We start from the raw sequence: 8862 nt of genomic DNA on the forward strand, positions 1-8862 counted from the left end.
CCGGGACCCCCGCGGCCGCCGGCCGTGGGAGGGGCGGGCAGAGGCGCGGGGGTCGGGGGCGCGCGCCCGGGGCTCCCCGAGTCGCCCCGAGGCCGGGAGCGCGCTCGGGACCTCGCGCCGCCAGCCGGGCGCAGTGTGCCGGGGGCCCGGGCCGCAGCTCGCGCTCGGGGCGCGCGCGGGCCTGGGGGGCGGGGTGGGGGGCGCGCGCTCGGGGTGAGGGGCGCGACCCGCGGGGCCAGAGGGCGGGCGGGCGCGGGGGCTCGAGGTGCGGGGGCCCCTCCTCCGTCTCGGGCGCCGGGCCGCCCGCGGAGGCTCGGGGCACGTCCGCCCGCTGCCCGGGTGGCCGGGGCGCGGCAGGTGAGGCGGCGGAAGCGCCCGCGCCGAGCGGGCCGGGGCGAGGCGGGCCCAGCGGCGGCCGGAGCCCCCGGCGCCCTCCATCTTGGAGCGCGCGGCCGGCCGGCGCCCCCGCCTTTGTTCGCGCGGACCGCGGGCGGCGGGCGGCCGCGCAGGTGAGGCCGGGACCGCCGCGGGGGTCCCCGCCGCCGCCCCGCGCCCGCCCGCGTGCCGCCCGCCTGTCCCCGCGCCGGCCCACTGTGCCCCCAGCGCAGGGCAGCAGGATGGCGGGTCCCTGGAGCCCTCTGCGCGCGCCCGCTTTGTCCGGCGCTGCAGCCCAGATACCGAGTGGCCGGTGCTGGCTCGTTCTATAGTTACAGCTCAGGAAGTCTTTGCGCTCAAACCCTGCTCTCCCTTTGGTGCGGCTGTGCCCAGAGGACTTGACGTATTAGGTAGATTACTGCGTTCTGTAGCTGGACGCTGGGCAACACCTGGTTCCTCGAAGACGCTTCATCCAGGCGAGGATGCAGGAAGTAGGCGGCAAGGAGAAGCCAGGAGAGCGCAGAACAGAGAGAGTCAGGGCGTCCCTGAGTCCTTGTCTGGGATCTGCCGCTGTAGAGCCTGGACGGGGAATCTCAGCACCAGTCCCAGTGTCTTTAGCGGTCAAGACAGAGATTTGCATTCTCTGGTTCTGTGGCTGATCTGTTGCATCTTATCCGGACAATTGAAGAAAGAGGGCAAGCTCCCCTGGGCACCGGTCTTGGCGCTGGGCACGGGGTTACTGCCTCATAAATAACTCCAAGCTGCAGTGTCCAGGACTAGTCCTCTAGTTAGAAGAATGAGGTGACTTTTCCTTTGTAAATGGAGACTTGAAAGAAAGGTGCCTGTAAAAATCCATCTCAAGTGTATCTGTGCTGTGGTGGTCACATTAAATTGCACAGGGCTAAATACACACACGCCTATATATAAGCTTGGTGGATTGTATCCATTTTTTAAAAATAAATTTATTTATCTATTTATGTTTGGCTGCGTGCGGTGTTCGTTGCTGCGCGCGGGCTTTCTCTAGTTGTGGCGAGCAGGGGCTACTCTTCGTTGCGGTGCGCGGGCTTCTCATTGCGGTGGCTTCTCTTGTTGCGGAGCACAGGCTCTAGGCACGGGGGCTTCAGGAGTTGTGGCACGCGGGCTCGGTAGTTGTGCCTCGCGGGCTTAGTTGCTCTGCGGCATGTGGGATCTTCCCAGATGAGGGCTCGAACCGTGTCCCCTGCACTGGCAGGCGGATTCTTAACCACTGCGCCATCAGGGAAGCCCGGATTGTATCAATGTTGATATCACGGTTGTGATAGTATGCTATCATTTTCCGGGATGATCCCATTGGGAGAAGCGGGGTACAGGGATCCCTGTATTATTTCTTACAACTACATGTGAATCTATAATTATCTCTAAATAAGACGTTTAATTTAAAACGCTGCGCTTCCCTGGTGGCGCAGTGGTTGAGAGTCCGCCTGCCGATGCAGGGGACACGGGTTCGTGCCCCGGTCCGGGAAGATCCCACATGCCGCGGAGCGGCTGGGCCCGTGAGCCGTGGCCGCTGAGCCTGCGCGTCCGGAGCCTGTGCTCCGCAACGGGAGAGGCCGCGGCGGTGAGAGGCCCGAGTACCGCAAAAAAAGAAAAAAAGTGGTTGGGGGGAACTTCCCTGGTGGTCCAGTGGTTAAGACTCCACATTTCCAGTGCAGGGGGCACGGGTATCAATCCCTGGTCAGGGAACTAGATCCCACATGCTGTGAGGACTGGCCAAAAATAAGTAAACTAAAGAAAAAAAAAAGTGGATAGAGGGAGCTCCCTGGCGGTCCAATGGTTAGGACTCCACGCTTTCACTGCGAAGAGCCCCGGGTCAATCCCTGGTCTGGGAAGTAAGACCCCCAAAGACTCGCGGCCTGGCCTAGATAAATTAAATTAAAAGTGGATGGAAAAAAAAAATAAAAAGAGGATGTATATGATCAACCAAGGGTTAAAGGACCATATAAATGCACCTAGAGTTTATGCACATCCCCTAACCCAAAACATCATGCCCCCCGCCCCCACCCCCACCCCACCCCCGCTAAAGCTGGTATTGACAAAAATCTCAGTTTAAATCTCAGATCTTAGCTGGGGCTGAAATATTCAGACCATTAGATTCACTAAAGCATGAAATCATTGTCTTGATAAATCACAGCTGAAGTCGTCTTTAACGTTTTATGTTCACTGTATAATCACTGTCAGATCACCCATCTGCCACCTGAAAGTGTTATACTGTCATTCCTTGAACTCGGGTGTAAATTTACCTTCATCCTTACTGAACATCATTCTGCTGAGTTTGTTTGTTTGTTTTAATCTTCACATTAGGCGTCCCTTCCAACTCAGCATCATTTGAATGTTTACAAAGCTGTCTACGTTGACATTAATAAACATGACAAAAGGGACAGCACCCTGGCGTGTGAGGCCCGCTGCGCGGTAGGTGCTCTCCTCTGGGCCCCTCATACATCTTTCATCAGCATCCTTGGGGCCACACAGCTGACCACATCTGCCTGTGGTCCTGTCACACCTAAACTTCTGTATCATGTCTGACATATTATGGCAAGACTGTCCATCGTGTGAACTTATCACTGTCTTGTGAATGAAAGGCACAGTCCCAATTTATCAACGTTGCCCCCCTTTTGAAAGAATTCAGTGTGACATTGAACCAGGGTGGACTTCTAGTGGTGACAGCTTTCTTTTCTAGGAACTCACAGCTCAGCCAGAATTTCTGAGAGTGGAGTGTGTTTGTCAGCACGTAGCTTTTGTTCTTCCGGAAAGCTCAGGGCACGTTTGTTCTGTGTAGCTTCTCACTTTTTGGACGTTCACCTTCACTGCTCAGAACATGAGGCTGAGCATATACCCTCTGGACCCAAGGAGCGTCCTCTGAGCATCCACACCTAGGCATTCAGTAGCCTCGGGTGTGTGCGTGCCACCTTTTCAAGTCTGAGGCTTATTTCCTTTGATAGAGAGGAAACAGGTGAAATGAAAGTGAGTTCTGCTTTCACTTGATCAACAGTCAATGACTTTAGTCAACCAAGGGCAAATTGAACCGACTTCCAGAGATTTAATCAATAGCTAATCCTGGACTTCCCTGGTGGCGCAGTGGTTAAGAATCTGCCTGCCGATGCAGGGGACACGGGTTCCAGCCCTGGTCCAGGAAGATCCCACGTGCCGCGGAGCAGCTGGGCCCGTGCACCACAACTACCGAGCCTGCTCTCTAGAGCCCACGAGCCACAACTACTGAGCCCACGTGCCATGACTACCGAAGCCCGTGTACCTAGAGCCCGTGCTCCACAGCAAGAGAAGCCACCGCAATGAGAAGCCCACGCAGTGCAACAGAGAGCAGCCCCTGCTCGCCGCAGCCAGAGAAAGCCCACGGGCAGCAACGAAGACCCAACGCAGCCAAAAATAAATAAATTAATTTTTAAAAAAAAATAGCTCGTCCTCTCTATGAAACAGCGCTCAAATTATTTTAGTTTTCTGTTCTAACAGGAGATTTATAATTATAAAACGTAACGGAGGATGGAGTTCCAGAATTTTGCTTTTACCTTTCACATTGTAGGGTCAAGTACCCTTCGGTTAGTAAGATCAGGCTTTCTGAAACACCTTTTAGTGGGGTATTTCTTTAAAGGCAGGTTTAGCCATTTCCTACCTGACTCAAAGTGTACCTGAGTTGGGGTCCCTATGATTAAGACTGGTAGAGGGTCAGTCAAGATCAGGGAGCACAGGTATGGTGGCAGTTAGAGGAAAACTTTGACACAATGACTTTGCCATTAGTCACCAATGTTTGTCATCTTATTCTTGATCCCTACAAGCTGTTATTACAAACACTGGAATTTAGCTGCAGATCTTAGATAAAGCTGAGTCTGTACAACCCAGCAACCACTTTCTCCCTCTCACCTTACAAGGATTTTACCCTGGATCTTGTTATCAGTTGGAATATTTACAGATCTCTAGTGGGGGGGGAGAGACTTCCTCTTTCTGTGCAGGGGACAGGAGGAGAGACCACTGGGTCTCTCCATGTGCCTGGCACCATGGTAGTATTTGTGGCTCCTATCTTTGGAGTTTGCATCCTAAGGCCCAGCAATTATAGCTGCAAACAAAGCAGCCACAGCCGCTGAGAAACAGTGGCTGTCATTCACGGAGAGCCTGCTGTGTGCCAAGCAGGGTATTCAGAAGGACTCGGGTCCTCTCAGCAGATTTCCTCAGGGCGTGCATCAGCCCATTTTACAGAGGAAGAAACTGAGACTCATCAGGGTTAAATAACGTGACTGAGGTCACTGAGCCCAGGTTCCCGTGAAGGACTCACAGGAACCAGCACCAGCTCCAGTACCAGAGGACAGTTCTCACTGAGCGAGTGAGCTGACTTCCTTCTGTAAGATATTGATTCTTAGGCACTTGACCACCTTTTGAGATTCCCTTTATCTTCAAATGCCAATCACCAAACAGGCTGCAACCTTCTATGGGGAAGCTTTGCCTATAAAACTAGATTATTGCTTAGGTCTGTGTGAGTCCCAATTCCTTTACCTTTAGGACATGTTCTTTAAACTGTTATATACATGAAGGGCCAAGTTTCCTGCTGGCAACTAGAAGGGACTAAATAAATGGTGCTTTAAAAAATGCACACACATATATATATAACAATACCTAACTATGCAAATCAGTAGTACTTAAAAAGAGAGTACTTAGCTGAAGCTGCTATTGGAAAACTGTTTATTATGGTGGGGTTTTTTTTGGCTATGCCACGTGGCTTGTGGGATCTTACTTCCCGAACAACGGATCGAACCCAGGCCCTGGCAGTGAACGCTCCAAGTCCTAACCACAGGACCACCAGGGAAATCCTAAACGTGTTTATATTTTAAAGTACATTTTTAGAAAGCCGTTGGCTATTTTTCAGGGTTTTTTTTCTTTTTAATGAAGTAGCCAAAGATATGCAGACAGCTCATGGAGCTCAATATCCAAAAAACAAACAACCTAAGAAAAAAATGGGCGGAAGACCTAAGTAGACATTTCACCAGCAAAGACATACGGATGGCCAGGAGGCATGTGAAAAGCTGCTCAACATCACTAATCATTAGAGAAATGCAAATCAGAACTACAATGAGGTATCACCTCACAAAGGTCAGAATGGCCACCATCAAAAAAATGTACATACAATAAATGCTCAGCTCGGCGCTCTGTGATGACCTAGATGGGGGGAGGGGGGCAGGGAGGTCCAAGAGAGAGAGGATATAAGTATACATATAGCTGGTTCACTTCACGGTGCAGCAGAAACTAACACAACATTGTAAAGTAATTTTACTCCAATAAAAAATAAATTTTTTTAAAAGTAGCCAATGAGCATCTATTTCTTGAGCCCTTTTTACTTGCCAACACCAGGGAGGGCTTGCGAAGGAATGTAAAGGATGCCGGAAGTATGAAACATTAACTGTGGCCGTGAAGGAAATAAATCATGAACCACCCTGAAACAATTAGAGCACAATTACAGGCAAAACATCTTTTAGATGCAAAAGTTTCAGCAGGAAAGAAATCCAAGTAGAGAAGAGAAAGGAAAAAAAAAAGGATGAACAAAACCGTAGGTGAAATTTTGAAAAAAAAAAATTTCATCTTTTATCGTGGAAATTTCAAGCAGACACAGAAATAGACCTCTTTTGTTTCATCCCTGCCCACTTTTTTTTTTCTCTGAAGTATTTCAAAGCACATCCAGGAGGGAGTGACTGAGCTACTATCTCGCCAGCTGAGAGGAAGTACGGGCGACGTTTCATCAGGTGGGGACCCCAAGAGCTAAGGAATGTTCTCTATTGTGAACGAGCACAGAAATGCCCCAGTCTTGTTCATTCTGAACCTATCGGAGCCTCCACGCCCCACTCCTAGGGCGGGTGTGCATCCTGGGAGTTGGGGGCTGTCAAAAACAACTCCTGGGGTCCTGGCTGAAGTTACTTGAGTCGAGCAGCTGATAACATGGAATTTGGGGCGGAAGACCAAGTGGAGAGAGCCCTGATGCCTTTCACTTGGGCAGGTTGAATCTGAGACGCTTTCGGGATGTTGTGTTAGTTTCCTGGGGCTGTCGTAGCAAAGTATCATAAACTAGTTAAAACAAGAGAAATGTTTTCCCTTGGGAGGCCTGAAGTCTGGAATCGAGGTGTCAGGAGGGCCGACACCCCGTGTGGAGGCTCTGAGGGAGAATCTGTTCCTCGCCCCTTCCAGCTTCTGGTGGCTGGGGGCGTTCCTTGTCATTGCCCCAAAGGGCCCCCTAGAGAATCAAAGATCATCTCTTCATCTCAAGAGCCTTATTTTAATCACATCTGCAAAGACCCTTCTTCCAAATAAGGTAACATCTGCAGGTTCCAGAGGTGAGGACCTGTCATCTCTGGGGAACATTGGCCGGCTTACTGCAGATGTGGAAAGCACCCTAAGGTGCTCTAGACGATGAATGGGACTTTTCCTGTCCGTGTGGAAAAAGCCTGGCTAAAGGCCCGTAGCTCGCTGGTGCCCCTGAGTGCTCTCTTGAGGGCCACAAGAACAGGCTAGCTATTTGCTGACTTCAGGGGGTGCCTGCGGAGGCCTGCTCCCACCCTCAAGCCAAGTGAGGACTGCTCCGAGAGAAGCCCTCATAAAGATTCGGGATACCTGGGACTTCCCTGGTAGGCCGATGGCTGAGGCTCCGCGCTCCCAATGCAGGGGGCCAGAGTTTGATCCCTGGTCAGGAAGCTGGATCCCACATGCCACAGCTAAAGATCCCATGCGCCGCAACTAAGACCTGGGGCACCCAAATAAATAAATATTAAAAAAAAAAATGTGGGATACCTACGGGCAGAAGACCTAAATAAACATTTGTTCAAAGAAGACATACAGCAAGAGGGAGGAGATGTGGGAGCATGTGTGTATGTATAACTGATTTAGTTTGTTGTAGAGGGAAAACTAACACACTATTGTAAAACAATTATACTCCAATAAAGATGTTAAGAAAAAAAAAAAAACAAAGAAGACATACAGATTGCCAACAAACACATGAAAGAATGCTCAACATCATTAATCATTAGAGAAATGCAAATCCAAACCACAACGAGGCATCACCTCACACCAGTCAGAATGGCCAGCATCACAAAGTCTACAAACACGGCTTCCCTGGTGGCGCCGTGGTTGAGAGTCCGCCTGCCGATGCATGGGACGCGGGTTCGTGCCCCGGTCCGGGAAGATCCCACATGCCACGGAGCAGCTGGGCCCGTGAGCCGTGGCCGCTGCGCCTGCACGTCCGGAGCCTGTGCTCTGCAACAAGAGAGGCTGCAACAGTGAGAGGCCTGCGCACCGCGATGAAGAGTGGCCCCCGCTCGCTGCAACTAGAGAAAGCCCTCGCACAGAAACGAAGACCCAACACAGCCAAAAGTTAATTAATTAATTTAAAATTTTTTTAAAAAAAGTCTACAAACAATAAATGCTGGAGAGGGTGTGGAGAAAAGGGAACCCTTGTACACTGTTGGTGGGAATGTAAATTGGTGCAGTCACTGTGGAAAACAGCTCAGAAAGGTAAAAATAGAATTACCATATAATCTAGCAGTCCCACTCCTGTGTATATATCAAAAAAACCCAAAAACACTAATTTGAAAAGATACATGTGCCCCATTGTTCACAGGAGCACTCTTTACAGTAGCCAAGACATGGAAGCAACCTAAGTGTCCATCAACAGACGAATGGATAAAGAAGATGTGGAGTATATATATAGATAGATAGACAGATATTACAATGGAATATTACTCAGCCATAAAAAAGAATGAAGTAATGCCGTTTGCAGCAACATGGATGGACCTAGAGATGATCATACTAAACGAAGTAAGTCAGACAGAAAAACAAAAATCATACGATATCACTTACATGTGGAACCTAAAAAATGATACAAATGAATCTATATACAAAACAGAAACAGTCTCACAGACATAGAAAACAAATCTATGGTTGCCAGAGGGGAAAGGGAGGGTAGGAGGGATAAATTAGGAGTTTGGGATTAACAGATACAAACGACTCTACATAAAATAGATAAACAACAAGGACCTAGTGTATAGCACAGGAAACTATATTCAATATCTTGTAATAACCTATAATGGAAAATAATCTGAAATATATATATATATATCTGAATCACTTGGCTGTACACGTGAAAGTACTACACTATTGTAAATCAACTGTATTGCAATTTAAGAAAAAAGATTTGGGATACGTACAAAAGAGACACTGGCATCTCTTTCTCAGGTTGCATTTCACGGAATAGCACTGATTGCTCCTGGGCTCTCTGGGCCCGAGACAGCCTCACAGCAGGGGGGCCGAGCAGCGGGTTGACTCTTCACGTACACTTGAAAATGTCACTTCAGTGGACCTAGAGATTGTCACACTGAATGAAGTCAGCCAGACACAGACAAACGCCACATGATATCACTTATATGTGGAATCTAAAATATGGCACCAATGAACTTATTTACA

The sequence above is a fragment of the Kogia breviceps genome, chromosome X, assembly GCF_026419965.1.
Source record: "Kogia breviceps isolate mKogBre1 chromosome X, mKogBre1 haplotype 1, whole genome shotgun sequence".
Taxonomy (NCBI): Eukaryota; Metazoa; Chordata; class Mammalia; order Artiodactyla; family Physeteridae; genus Kogia; species Kogia breviceps.